This window comes from Prionailurus bengalensis, chromosome C1 (assembly GCF_016509475.1).
Source record: "Prionailurus bengalensis isolate Pbe53 chromosome C1, Fcat_Pben_1.1_paternal_pri, whole genome shotgun sequence".
NCBI lineage: Eukaryota > Metazoa > Chordata > Mammalia > Carnivora > Felidae > Prionailurus > Prionailurus bengalensis.
The window spans coordinates 24,263,740-24,277,600 of NC_057345.1; the positions used below are offsets into that span (position 1 = coordinate 24,263,740).

General features: G+C 46.8%; 1 protein-coding gene across 1 annotated transcript in view; it reads left to right on the forward strand.

The window, feature by feature from the left end:
- The window catches only part of KHDRBS1 (KH RNA binding domain containing, signal transduction associated 1), a 38,501-nt gene extending 31,938 nt beyond the window's left edge, over positions 1-6,563 (forward strand). Inside the window, exon 11 of the transcript XR_006296535.1 lies at positions 6,254-6,563. The gene's annotated coding sequence lies outside the window, so the exon portion shown is untranslated. The remainder of the gene's footprint in view (positions 1-6,253) is intronic.
- The last annotated feature ends 7,298 nt before the right edge of the window (positions 6,564-13,861 follow it).

A 13,861-nucleotide genomic window follows, 5' to 3' on the forward strand; every position in this document is an offset into this window, starting at 1 on the left:
GTGTCCCAAGCCAAGAATGAAGGTAAGGATGCCTCAGCAGCTGCTAGGGCTCTCTGGCCACTAAACATGAAACAGACTCAGACTGTATTTTGTTTTAGGAACAGCAGCCTGAGAGTCAAGACCCAAAAGCCTCTTGCCTGCACATACACAGAGTTGCACTGTACCATGTGAATAGGGGAGTAGGGGTGGTGTGGTGGTAGATGTTTCACTGAGGTTTTTGAAACTTAAGTACTCCCTGCCTGGTCTCAAACCCCAAAGCTCTATGTCCCTCAAGGCTCACGGGCTCCGTCTTTCTATGTTCTTGTGCCTTGTGAGAGCCTGTACAGGCTGCTATTTGCTGGCAGTGTTACTGTTAAGTAGTCATTTAAATTTTTCCTTGGTCTGGGGCACCTGGGTGGCCCAAGGGTCCGACGTTGGCTCAGGTTATGATCTTGCAGTTTGTGAGTTCGAACCCCACATTGGACTCTGCTGACAGCTTGGAGCCTGGAGCCTGCTTCAGATTCTGTGTCTCCCTCGCTCTCTGCCCCTCCCCCACTCATGCTCTCTTTCTCAAAAATAAACATTAAATTTTTCCTTGGTCTGTTTCCACGCAGTGATCTTGACCCCACTTGGTAAGGGAAGGAGAAAGTGACATAGGGAAAATAAGCAGCTCTTCCTGGCTAAGGGAGGAGCTCTTAATTCTAATTTGAATGCCTCCTGTGTGTCCCTATTTGGTAAATGAGGCAGCTGATACTAGGAGAGGTGAAGTAATTTACCATCATTGCGTAGCAAGTTGTGGGGTGTGCCTCTCAGGATTTTTATATACTGAAGTCAATTCTCTATGCTGAAAGCACACTACTTCTGTAAGATGACACCGTATTTCATTGATACTGAGGCCATTTTTTATAAGCTGTATCCAGTACTGCAAAGAAAGAAAAAATACTGCCAATTAAACCAACACAATAGTTTGTTTTCATATCAAGTGTAAGATGCATCCTGATTTCAGCTGTTAAAATCCGAAAAGAAAATGTATCTTAACTATTGCATTTTGTCAGTTCTAACATTTATTCTTTGCTATGTGTATGTATTACCTTATCCACCTATAAAGTAGCTATTATTGTCCCATTTTTACACAATGATGAAACTGAGGCCCAGAAAAATTAGGTAACTTGTCCAAGGTCATGCAGCTGTTAAGTAGCAGAACTGGAATTCAAGCTCAAGCCGTCTGATTTCAGAGTCCATGATCAGTTTCAACTACTAGATTGTGCTGGAATTTTAAAAAGAGTTTTACTTGTCAGCTAGAACCATCTCAGCCTATACAGTATTCTCTATTCTGGAAGGAGGCTGCTTCTGCAGGCATATTATTGCTGCTGCAGTGAACATTGCTGAGACCACATAGGTCCTTATTCTGGCTGTTACAGGTCACGGTCTCCATCAGTTTATAGTGTCTACCTTTCAGAAGCTCAGTCTAATGGAAGAGAATAAGTCTTCAATAGTCACGTAGTGTGTGGTTGTGCTCTGTTGCTGAACTGAATATCAAGGAGGCTGGGGGAGCCGTCCGAGAAGTCTTAGGGAGCATCGGAGAAGGGGAGTGACATTTAAGTCGAGTCTTAAAGGATAACCAAGAATTTGCCAGGCAGACAGATTCACCTAGCACCTTATTATGGCTTTAAACAGACTAATGTCAGTGCCTGCTGCCTCGAGAGGTAGTTTCACTAGCTTTGGAGCCTTAGGTGGGCTAGCCTCCCTGAGTCTCAGTTTCATCATCTGCAAAATGAGAGGTTATCGTTTATTGGACAACATTGTTGTAAAGATTGAGTGAATGCCTGCAGAACGGTCAACGTGACCTGTAGTAAGCACCCAGTAAATGTTAACTATAAATAGAGGCTGGGCGAGTAGGTTACTGCCCATTTTGAAAAGCTATATGTTAGGCAAAGAATTTGGTCTTCATTCTAAAGGTTAGGGAGCTGTTAAAGGCCTTGAGCATGAAAGTGACTTGAACACACCTGTGTTTGCAGTTGAGCCCAAGGTAGGTAAGAAAGGAAAGCAGAAGGGCAGAGTTTGGTAAAGTGGCACCATTTCTTTGCCAGAGAGTGAAGGGATGTTGTCCCCTCACCTTGCCTTCCTTCTGCTCTCCTCTTACCAGAAGCCTTTTGGTTCTTAACCTTTTTCAGAAAGAATAATCCTGTCTCCTCTCAGACGTTTGGGCTATTTGAGGGTGGGATGTTAGGCCTTTGCCACATGTTATGGGAGGCTTCCCACATCCTGTCCCTTTAACCCACCCTGTGAATTGGAGACAAGAACTCAGTCCCCTCTGATAGAAACTTCATTCTTTTTTTTTTTTTTTTTTTTAAGTTTTTTTTCTCAACGTTTATTTATTTTGGGGACAGAGAGAGACAGAGCATGAACAGGGGAGGGGCAGAGAGAGAGGGAGACACAGAATTGGAAACAGGCTCCAGCCTCTGAGCCATCAGCCCAGAGCCTGACGCGGGGCTCGAACTCACGGACCGCGAGATCGTGACCTGGCTGAAGTCGGACGCTTAACCGACTGCGCCACCCAGGCGCCCCTAGAAACTTCATTCTTAAGGAATGTTGCTTCCTCACTCTAGGACCTGAATGCATGAAGTCTCTGCCTCCATTTTAGGCTCTTAATTCTAGGCTAACTCCACTGGAATTATCATATGCAGCGACCCACTTAATTCTCACAGACAACCCTGTGAAGCGGGGATTAGGCTGGGAAACTGATGAGTCCGGGCTAGGATGACCAAAGGGCCCAAGAGCTGGAGTTTAGACCCATGTCTCTGCTCTTACTTAACTGCCTCCTGGTCTCTTCTCTGTACCTACAGTGGCCACCAGAAGATCCGCTTACACTGAAAGTAGTTCCCAGCTTTGGTGTACAGGATGGATACCCCGTGCTATGTTTCCAGATTCGTGAAATTAAACGAATTGAATATTTCTAAGCCTTCCCTTTCTCTCTCCACAACCTTCATGTATCTCTTGCTCTCTGGATTAATAGTCATTGCATGTTTAAAGCTAGCAAGCATCTGATGAATATTTAATAGCCTGAGCAGACAGGCTGGATACAGCTGTCTGAGACAGCAGCTGTTGGGGGGAAGGGGAGGAAGTGCACTGCCCTGCCTAACTACTTGTTCTTTTGTTCCCTGGGCTAGCTCTTGTAGGCTCCTTAGGAACAAAGGCCTATCTATGGTGGGCACTGCACCCTAGTCCTGTTGTGACCTGATTGCTCCCTGAGCTTCCAAGGAGGCTGCATTCAGGCAGCAGACCAAACCTTGTGGGGACTGGGGAGGTTGGGGGGAGGGGGGGTGGGTAGTGAGCAGATAAGTTCACTGACCTCTAAAAGCAATTTTCTGACCCCTGGGCTGAAAGTCGTCTCCTCTGTAACCTGTGCTAGCACGAGGGCGGAGGCCATGTTCTCATCCAGTGTTCCGCCAGCTGCAGCTCTCCATTCTAAGAGGAGGGAGACTGTCTCTGGAAGGGACTTGGATTTCATAACCATGCTGCTGAGGGTCAGCTCCTTGACATTCCCTGACCGCACATAGCAGCTTCTCAGCAGTGGGTATACTACTGTAGTGAGAGTCTTTGGCTGCTGTCTCAGGCAGGAGATGGGCAGCTAGGAACTTCTCAGACAGGGACACAAGCTATCCCAGTGCTTCTCCCCACCTACCCCCAGGGAGCTTGTTGCTACAAGGAGGCCTCGTCATTTCCAGGGCAAACTTGGGGAGGATATGGAGCCTCCTGAAAAAAGCCAGCTCATTTGAGACGTGTCCAGGCAGAGTCTGAGACACAGCCAGGCCATCAGCCCGGATCAATCACCTAAGTAGAACACGTTGCTAAGAAATTGGGACATCCTCCTGTTCTCAATACTGCATTAAGAAGCCTGTATGAGCTGTTGTTCCCTTGTTAACCTCTGGAGCCCACTTAGCACCTCAGTCTCTTCTCTCCAGACACTGTGGTGTGAGAACTTGAGATAGAAGAGTTTGGGTTTCAGATACAACTAATTCCTCTCAGGCTTTTGGCTCCTGCAGCCTTCATGCTTCCCATGCATGGCCAAGCTTTAGGTACAGAATGGACGCTCTCCGTTTCTTAGGCTCTCTGGGGTTGGAGTTCAGAAAAAAAGCCCTGCATCTGCCTTTGAGAAAGAGAAATACCTTGTGCTCTGATAGGATTCTTCAGAAGCTTCTTTCCAGAGGTCAGTATAAATGGCCGCCCCTTTCATTCATTTTATTAAAGGCATTAGCTGGGGTGCCTGGGTGGCTCAGTTGGTTGAACCTCCGTCCAACTCTTGATAATCGATTCAGGTCATGATGTGGGGTCATGAGATCAAACCCTGTGTCGGGATCCTCTCTCTCCCTCTGCCCCTCTCCTGCCTTGTGTGCACTTGCTCTCACTCTCTCTCAACTAAAAATAAGTGCATTGGCTGATATATATTATTAGAACACCTACTATGTGCTAGACACTGGAGATTCAGTGGCAAGTAAATAGGATAAAATTGGTCCCTGCCTTCACGGAGCTTATATTTCTCAAATATAAGTCTGTCCTCAAGACAGACACTAAACAAATATTAACCTCCTAAATAACATACATCATCTCAGTTTTGACAAGGGCTATGAAAGGAAAGAACAAGGTGCTGTAAGGACAGACAACAGGTGCACTAGCCTAGCTTGGGGGTTTTCTTTAAAGAAACGATGTTTAAGCTGACATCTAAAGGAAGGGTTAGCTAAGCAGACGGTTTGGGTTTGCGAGATGGTTTGGGGAAAGGATACACAGCACATTCTACCCAGAGGGCAGGTTTGAGGCAAGGTAGGAACCTGGACCTTATTCTGAGGCCGTCACTGAAGACCACTGAATCCAGGAGTGAGGTGTGGGGAGCAACATGATTAAATTTAAACATCACAAGGGGCGCCTGGGTGGCGCGGTCGGTTAAGCGTCCGACTTCAACCAGGTCACGATCTCGCGGTCCGTGAGTTCAAGCCCCGCATCAGGCTCTGGGCTGATGGCTCGGAGCCTGGAGCCTGTTTCCGATTCTGTGTCTCCCTCTCTCTCTGCCCCTCCCCCGTTCATGCTCTGTCTCTCTCTGTCCCAAAAATAAATAAACGTTGAAAAAAAAAATTAAAAAAAAAAAATTTAAACATCACTTGCTGGGGCGCCTGGGTGGCTCAGTCCGTTAAGCATCTGACTTTGGCTCAGGTCATGACCTCACGGTTCATGGGTTTCAGCCCCGTGTCGGGCTCTGTGCTGACAGCTCAGAGCCTAGAGCCTGTTGTGGATTCTGTCTCTCCCTCTGTGCCCCTGTTTTGCTCGCACTCTGTCTCTATCTCTCAAAAATAATAAATAAACATTTAAAAAAAAAAAAAAACTTGCTCCTAAGTGGAGAGTGGATTATGGATTTTGAGGACCTGTTAGGAAACCTTATTTTAGTCCAGACAAGAAATGAGGAAGACCTATAATAGGGTGATAACTGAAAATGTAGAGAAGTGAATGGATCCAAGGACTTTCCAGAGCTACAATAAACATAATTTGGTGCCTGATCAGAAGTGGGAGAAGAGGACGTGATTAAGGAAGGTTCCTACTTTGCTGGCTGGAACGACCAACAGAGCGGGGGGTGCTATTTTTTTAAAAGAACAGGAGCGCTGCTAACAGTCTTTGACATGAGAGCAGGCCCTGCCTTGTGGCCCAGGCTTAGGATGTGTCTCTCCTGCAGATAACTGGGTATTTGGGGCTGTGAGGCCAGAAGAGATGGACCCCTGAGCTTAGGACCGAGGTGCTAACAATAGCTGTTAAGAAGATGCCTATTTTCCTCATTCTCCTTCCTCCAAAGTCTTTAAAGAAAGCTCTTTATCATTTTCACATCTCTGGGAAAGCAAAACCCATTTTCCCCTCTGTATAGCTGGAGGCCCCAAAGCTTGTATAGCTAAAGGCCTAGTGGTTTCAAAGCTTGTATAGCTAAAGGCCCTAGTGGTTTAGTTGATTCTGCCCCGAATCACTCAGCTCAGGCATAGCCAAGGATGGGAGGTACATGAGGTGAGGCTCCATTTTCATTGCCTGACTAACAGCAAAAAGACAGTTCTTATAAGCTGTGGGCTCCTACTGCCTACCCATCTGTGCACCTAGACACCTGTACCGAATGAAGTAACAAGAGTTGCGCTGTGGGATGAGGAGATTGTAAGGGAGGCAGCCTGGCCGAATGGGAGGCCAAGAAGCCCCCTGATAGGGTAGCTTCATGTCTCTTAATTTTCTACTTGTGTCTTTGCAGCGATCAGAGGACTCCGGAAACCAAGAGAGCTGCCTGCTGTGTCAAGGCTGGCCTGAGGGCATTTGCTGAGCACAGAGAAACCCAGGAGAGATCACCAGTCTTTTCCCACTCCACCTCTTGATCTGTCTGATTTGCCCACAGAAAGCCAGCCAGGATCCCCTAAGAGAGTCTGTAGGCCCAGAATGGAGTCCTCAGGGCTGCAGGGAACTGTGATGCTAACAAACCTGCTTAGGACTTTAAAGAGCTGAAGGGCACTAACAGTATCCCAAGCACAGCTTCCTAGATCTGAATAAACTGGTCACTCCCACTGTGTCCGTTCCCAGATTGCCTGCTTCCCCCTTGGCCTCCAGCAAAACTGGATGGAACCACCTCCTGTTTCCCGCCATACCACACCTGCGCTATGGGTGCCAGCCTGGGAGCCCTCTGGAGGTGCCCAAGGCTGGTCGTCAGCTCTGTTACAGTCTGAGGAAAGCCAAGTGAGAAGGTTCATTTACTTTGAGCAAGTTATTTAACTTCTGAGCCTGTTTTTCTCTTCATTGCTGATTACTAACCTTGTCCAAAAGGCTCTTAAAAGGCAGGGCTTTCCCTACTTCACTTCTGTACTGTCTAGCCCTTCCCCGACACGTCTCTGGCACCGAGGAGCTCAATAAAGTTTGGTGAAGTGAAGAATGGTCCCACTCTGGTAGCTTCTGTCAGCTCTGGGAGAGAGCCAAGGCACCTTGTCTAGCTCCCGCTCTTCCTCCAGCTATATTGAGCTAGCTCTTTGGCCTAACACTTGCTCTTGAAGGATTAGAAAGTCAGCCTTTGATAGCCTTCTAGTTTCCAGTGGCCTGTGTCTAGGCTGATTTTATCCTGAGCTACCTCAGAAGTTAGGGACCTCTAATACTACATTCTTCCTTTAATAAAATAACTCTTATGGTCATTCATCCTAACAAAGGAACTAGGAAGAGGGCTGGGTTTGGAAAGAGAGACTGTCTGCATTTTAATTGCCTGGGACATTCTAATGAGCTTGGATTTGTTCTTAGCGGGAAACAGACATTGAAATCAGTTGACTGACTTTGGGCAACTTATTAAACCTCTGAGCCCAGTTTTCTCTTCATTATTGATTACTATAAATAAGAGCTAGTAATTTATTAAGTGCTTAGACTGTACCAGGCACCATGTCAAGTATTTATATGCACAATTTCACTTAATCCTCCGATCCATTATACTCACTTTACAGATGAGGAAACAGAAGCTCACGGATAAATAACTTGTGTAAGGCTAAGAAAAAGGAGCTGTCAGACTTCATAGTCCCTGCTTTTCACCTGTTTGTACCTCTTAACCACCACAAGTACCTTGAAACAGTAAAGCATTGTGTTTGTGTGAGACATTTGTATAGGGCGACCAACCTTATCCAGGTTGACCTAAGACCTAAGAACCCTGAGAAGGTTCCTGGGATATTAGACTTTTAGTGCCCAAACAAGGAAAGTCCCAGGCAAACCAAGATGAGTTTGTCAACTTAGGTTTGCATTGAGACACCGTCCAGAGCTGGCCACTGAGGCTGCATTTTCCTTGGCTTCTGGGTCTCTTAGGCATCACCTTGTGGCTAGAGTTCCTTTATCTAGCATTTGAGGACTTGTTTCAGTTCAGCAGGCAGAGGAGGAGTTTGGGGCAGGGAGTTAGGGATTCACTTGGCATCTGAATGATAAATGGAGGCACAGAGCCTGGGTCACTATCTGAAAAGCCAGCACCAGGTTCCTAGGAAGCCATGCCCTCAACACCCCACCCCACCCCCCACCCCCCAGACACAGGATGTCTACTTGGGAGCTGTGGAATTACAGTAAAGCTCACAAGAGCTAAAGCCAAATCCTACATTCAAATCCTAGCTCATCACTTGCAGTGTATTTTTCTGGGCCTGTTTACTCCTAAAAGGATAGTAATCCCTGTCCACTGAGTGGGCTCTGAGAAGCAAACGGAATGTGTGTGAAATACCTAACATGGGGGTCTATGCATAATACTGCTCAACACTTAAGTTTCCTTCCTCCTTTTTCCCGGCTTGTGATTCTTACCAGAGTCCTGTCACCTGTCACGTCTGTCACATACAGCCTCCTCCCGTTACCACTTGCAGCCCTAGGGATCTTCCTTTGAGAGCCCTGACCTAGTGGCCTTGGCCCACCCACCCAGCTGCCCTTCATGTCAGTCACTTGCCCTGCAAGCAGAGAAGGGATGACATCAGCCTTCCTCCCTTCCCCCAGATGAAGCCTCTGAACTGTTTTGAGCCATAAATATTTTAGCTGGGCCTTTCTCTGGCTGTTGCCAGGGTGATGGGCTCTCAGGGGACTGGGGTGGGAGTGTGGAGGCAGGGCTGGCAGCCTGGGGCCTCGCAGCGGAGCTGGCCCTGGAGGGGCGGGTATGAAGTCTGGCCAAGAGCCAGTGCTTGCTACAGCAGTTCTGAAGGCTATGGCTCTGTCTGCCTGCCTTCCCTTTCCTGGGCCCCTCCAAGCTGCTCCTACTGCTTCCAGGCCCAGCTCTGCCCTTGAGAGCTACGTGATCTTGAGTAAATTGCTAAGTGTCTCTGGGCCTTCGTTTTAACATCCGTAACAGAAAAGTCCTTGCTTAACTCTCTGCAGGTTAAGTGGAGAAGACAAAGAAAAGGAGGTTTTATGAAAATCCTATGAAATATGAGGTCAGTTGTGATTGGAGAAGCTAGGCCTCCCTTGATAGACCTTAACAGCTGGAGTCCCAGAGCAGTGTGGATGCCACTCGGAAGACTGTTAGGGCAGGGGTGCCTGGGTGGCTCAGTCGGTTGAGCATCTGACTTCGGCTCAGGTCATGATCTCAGGTTCGTGAGTTCAAGCCCCGCGTCCAGCTCTGTGCTGACAGCTTGAAGCCTGGAGCCTGCTTCGGATTCCGTGTCTCCCTCTCTCCCTGCCCCTAACCCACTCGCATTCTGTCTCTGACTCTCTCAAAAAGAAATAAACATTAAAGGCTGTCAGGGCACTGCCTCTCCAACGCTTCCTCACACTGCAGCTCCAGCTCCTTTTCTAAGGTTCCCAGGTCTAGCTGGGCTACCTGGCCTGCACGAGGTGTTCTAAGAAGGAGTTGGGCCCAGTGACTTAGGAGGAAAGTTGGTGGAAGCCTTTTTTTGTTTGAGATATAGATGCTCAGACCCCCAGATGAGATTAGGCCCTCATCCCCTACCCCCTGCTTACATCTGGCCAGATGCTGAACTCTAGGTTGTGGATCGATCTTGTGATTGGTCTAAAGAAGAAAAGAGCCAGAGAGGGGGCACCTAGATCCATGGCCCATTCATACCATTAAGCAGCTCTGGATAGGGTGCAGGATTCCACATGCCCTGCCCAACGGGCCCCACCACAATTTTCCTGTTGAGTCCGGGGCTCTGATTCCTTTGTGCCAAGCTCCCCCTGGTGGTTAACAGGTGCATTGCAGTGAAATAAGCTCTCAATAGGCTAAATTGCAGGCCACCTGAGAGGTGGAATAGTTTGCTTTATACCAAGGAGAAAAGAATCCTTGTGCCCCACTCGTAATGACAATCGTTCCATTCCTTATATAGGATGTATCCCCTACATGTTTGCTTATGTCATTAATCATCACAACAATTCAATGACAGGAATCATCCTAATTTGAAACAGGCTTAGAAAAATATAATCAAGTCCAAACTCTTCACTGTATGTAGTTTTCAAGAACCTAACCTATTTTTCCACCTCCATCTTCAGTCCCAAGCTGAAATGGACTTGCTCTTCTGGAACATAGCTTACCTCTGGGCCTTTGCTCGTGCTGTTCTCTGTATCACATTGCACGCCCCCCCCCCCACCTCCTCCAAGTGCATTACCTACCAAAATCCTATTCATTTTTGAAAACCTAAACAAGAAATACAGTATTGTCAGGAGCCTGGTGGCTCAGCCCGTTGAGCATCTGACTCTTAATTTCAGCTCAGGTCATGATCTCAGGGTCATGGGATCAAGTTCTGTATCAGGCTCTGTGCTGAGCATGGAGCTTGCTTGAGATTCTCTCTCTCTCTCTCTCTCTCTCTCTCTCTCTCTCTCCGCCCCTCTCCTCTTCCCTACTCATGCTCTCTCTCTAAAATAATTTTTAAAAGAAAGGCAGTATTTTCTAAAGCTTGCATTTATTATCTTTGTAATACTATAAGACATGGGAAAGCAAATGTCTGGATGAGTACGGGTGCATGAGTAGCCCTGAGATGTGGAATGTTCGATGGAGAGACTAACATATACATGGAAGTAAGAGTGGCTCAGGAAATTAGAAGAACACGAAGACACATGGATTCTCTTTTGGAGCTTGTAATAAAAATCAGATGTAAGTATTCTTGCTGGCAGAAGGGAGAGCAAGTTCCTGGGAAACTGGGAGAGCTACAGGTGATATTTCTTCAAAGTCTTCAATCAAATTCACATTACTTTCCTTTGTACTTCATAATAGACCCGTGTTATAATAATAGTAACTAATACTTAAATAGCACTTACTGTGCACCACGCATTGTTCTAAGTACTTTACACAGACTAATCTTCATTATAATCTCAGAAGATAGGTACTAAGACTACCCTCATTTTTACACTGAAAAAACTGAGGCACAGAGAGGTTAAGTAACTTCCTAAGGTCATGCAGCTAAGAAGTGGTGGAGCCAGGATTTGATTCTAAACTACAGCAGAGCAGAGAAGGTGCTCTGAATAACTACACTTTAATATTGAAAACACTGCCTCACGTTTCCATGAATAAAACTGATACTCCAGAAAGCAGTATTGTGTTTTATCCTGTGGTTGCACACCCCCACTGGGTACCACTAGAGGTCTGCATAGTCCAGGTAGAAAACTACTGATCCAGAGGACAGAATCGCCAGCCATGGCCCCAAAATAACGTGACCAAGGAAGAGATCCCAACTCTAGAGACTCAATGACACAGGACTGGCCTAGAGCCAGTGACATTTCCTCAAGAACCGAGACTCCTGGAGGAGCCAATAGAGAACAAGTTATTAGGAAATGAAGATGCAAAGGGAAGCAAGGGCTTCAGGGTCACAAAACAGCTGAGACACGTGGCCACAGATCTGGAAAACAAGAACCTAACCAACATCCTGCCATCTTATGATTCTTTCCCCCAGGGATCCTATAGGAGGCAGATGTGAAAAGACTAGGACCCTAGATGTTTCTGCTAGATGCTGGGATCGAAGTGTACGTTGTTCTGGATTATTTCAGTTGCAGTTGTCAGACCCCAAACACAAACTGGCTTTTTATAATAGAAAAGTCCATAAAGGATTCAGATATGGCTGGACCCAGGGGTTCAAATGATGCTATCAAGACAGTGTCAACTGATTTTTTTACTTTTCTGTGTTTCCTTCATTGCCTGAGTTCTCCCTCCCTAAAAGGTGGCAACGTAGCCACCAGAAGCTCCAAGTTCATATCCTATTTGCTTTGACATCCCTGGGGGGCAGGGGAAGGAAGTATTTCCCAGTTGTTCTAGCAAAAGTCCTAGGATAGCATCTCATTTGGCCTGAGTAGAGTCACGAATCACCCCAGCTCCAAAATTGGTCACTGTAGCCTGGAGTGGCAGGATGGAATGCTTTGATTCACCAGGCAGGGTTATCTGCCCACACTGAACCTGCAGAGTAAGGCAGCCCCACCAGACCACATGGACTGAGAGAGTGGGAAGGAGGGTTGTTTCGCAAGGGAAAATCAAAATGTTTTAAACAGAAGGAGAATGGATGTTGGGCAGGCAAAATCAACAGCTGATACAAGGTGGGCAGGAGACACGGGTAATGGGTTGCATGCAGAGCAGCCCATTTGAATGGCCTTCCCCTCTTACACTGGGTTACTGGGTCGTACGAATGCCCTCAAATCAATTAAGCAAACATTTCCTGAGCATTTGCCGTGTACAAGGTCCAGCGCCCTTCCACATAATAGACGGATAGCAAGACCTGCCCCTGCCACCAGCCCCAGTAAGGCAATTACTGTTACACTTCCTCCCATAGGAGCATAACAGACAAACTCTTACTCGTCTCTCAGAAACCAGCTCTGATGTCATCTTTCAAGAAGCCTTCTCTTGACTACCTCCCCTGTCAGACTCAGCCACCTTCCCTCCACCTCTGAACTTGGTACATACTGCTATTGTTATCACACTGTGCCATAATTTATTGATTCTTCTGTCTTTCCCAAGGATGAGCGGCACTTCTGTATCCCTAGTGCCCACCGTATAATAGATGTTCAAAAACATTTTTTGACCTGAGTTAAAGTGAGTTCCCAGGAATGGCTCAGCTTCAGTCTTTTATGGACCATTCCTGAAACCACTTAGCTTCCCTTCCCAACCGGCTTTCCTTTTAAGAACCAGTTTGCTACTACCTGAATTCAACTGAACTGATATACATTTGAATGCCTATCAGGTGGGAGGTAGTTTAGGCTTTGGCAGTTCAGAAATTAACAAGATACATTTCAAACTCAGCACTCTAAAGAGATCAGAACCAGCTCTACTATCAGAATTTCTTTGGCCGAAGAAAGAAATCTCACTGATTCCTACTCTACTTTGTGAGCTGGTCATTCTCCCTCTCTTGGCCTCTTTTCCCCCAGATGGGAAGTCCTGACTTGGTGTAAAATTTGTAATTTAATAGATATCTATGAGTTGAATTAAACCACGTTTCCATTTTGCCTAGACTAAAACTCTTGGAGCAATAGGGGGCGCCTGAGTGTCTCAGTCACCAACTTCTGCTCAGGTTATGATCTCCTGGTTCGTGTGCTGACAGCTCAGAGCCTGGAGCCTGCTTCCGATTCTGTGTCTCCCTCTCTCTCTGCCCCAACCCTGCTCATACTCTGTCTCTCTCAAAAAATAAATAAACATTAAAAAAAATTTTTTTTTTAATTTTTTTTTCAACGTTTATTTATTTTTGGGACAGAGAGAGACAGAGCATGAACGGGGGAGGGGCAGAGAGAGAGGGAGACACAGAATCGGAAACAGGCTCCAGGCTCTGAGCCATCAGCACAGAGCCCGACACGGGGCTCGAACTCCCGGACCGCGAGATCGTGACCTGGCTGAAGTCGGACGCTTAACCGACTGCGCCACCCAGGCGCCCCCAAAAAAATTTTTTAATGTAAGTTCAGAGGAGCCTGGGTGGCTCAGTCAGTTAATCGTCCGACACTCAATTTCAGCTCAATTCATCCACGATCTCACCGTTCTTGAGATCAAGTCCTGTGTGGGGCTCTGTGCTGACAGCAAGGAGCCTGCTTGGGATTCGCTCTCTTCCTCTCTCTGCTTCTCCCCTACATGTGCACACACGCACCCTCATGCTCTCTCTCAAAATAAACCTAAAAAACAAAATGTAAGTTCAAACCCTCCATCTTCCCCATCCCATTCAGAGTAAGTAGAAGCCCTATAGTGTCCATCTCTTCTCACATCCCACTCTCATGTCTATTTCAGCCAAGCCAAACTGACCTTGCCATTTCTTAAATTAAAAAAAAAAAAATTTAATTTATTTTTGAGACAGAGAGAGACAGAGTGTGAGCAGGGGAGGGGCAGAAAGGGAGACAGAATCCAAAGCAGGCTCCAGGCTCTGAGCTGTCAGCACAGAGCCCGATGCAGGGCTCAAACCCACAGACTGTGAGATCA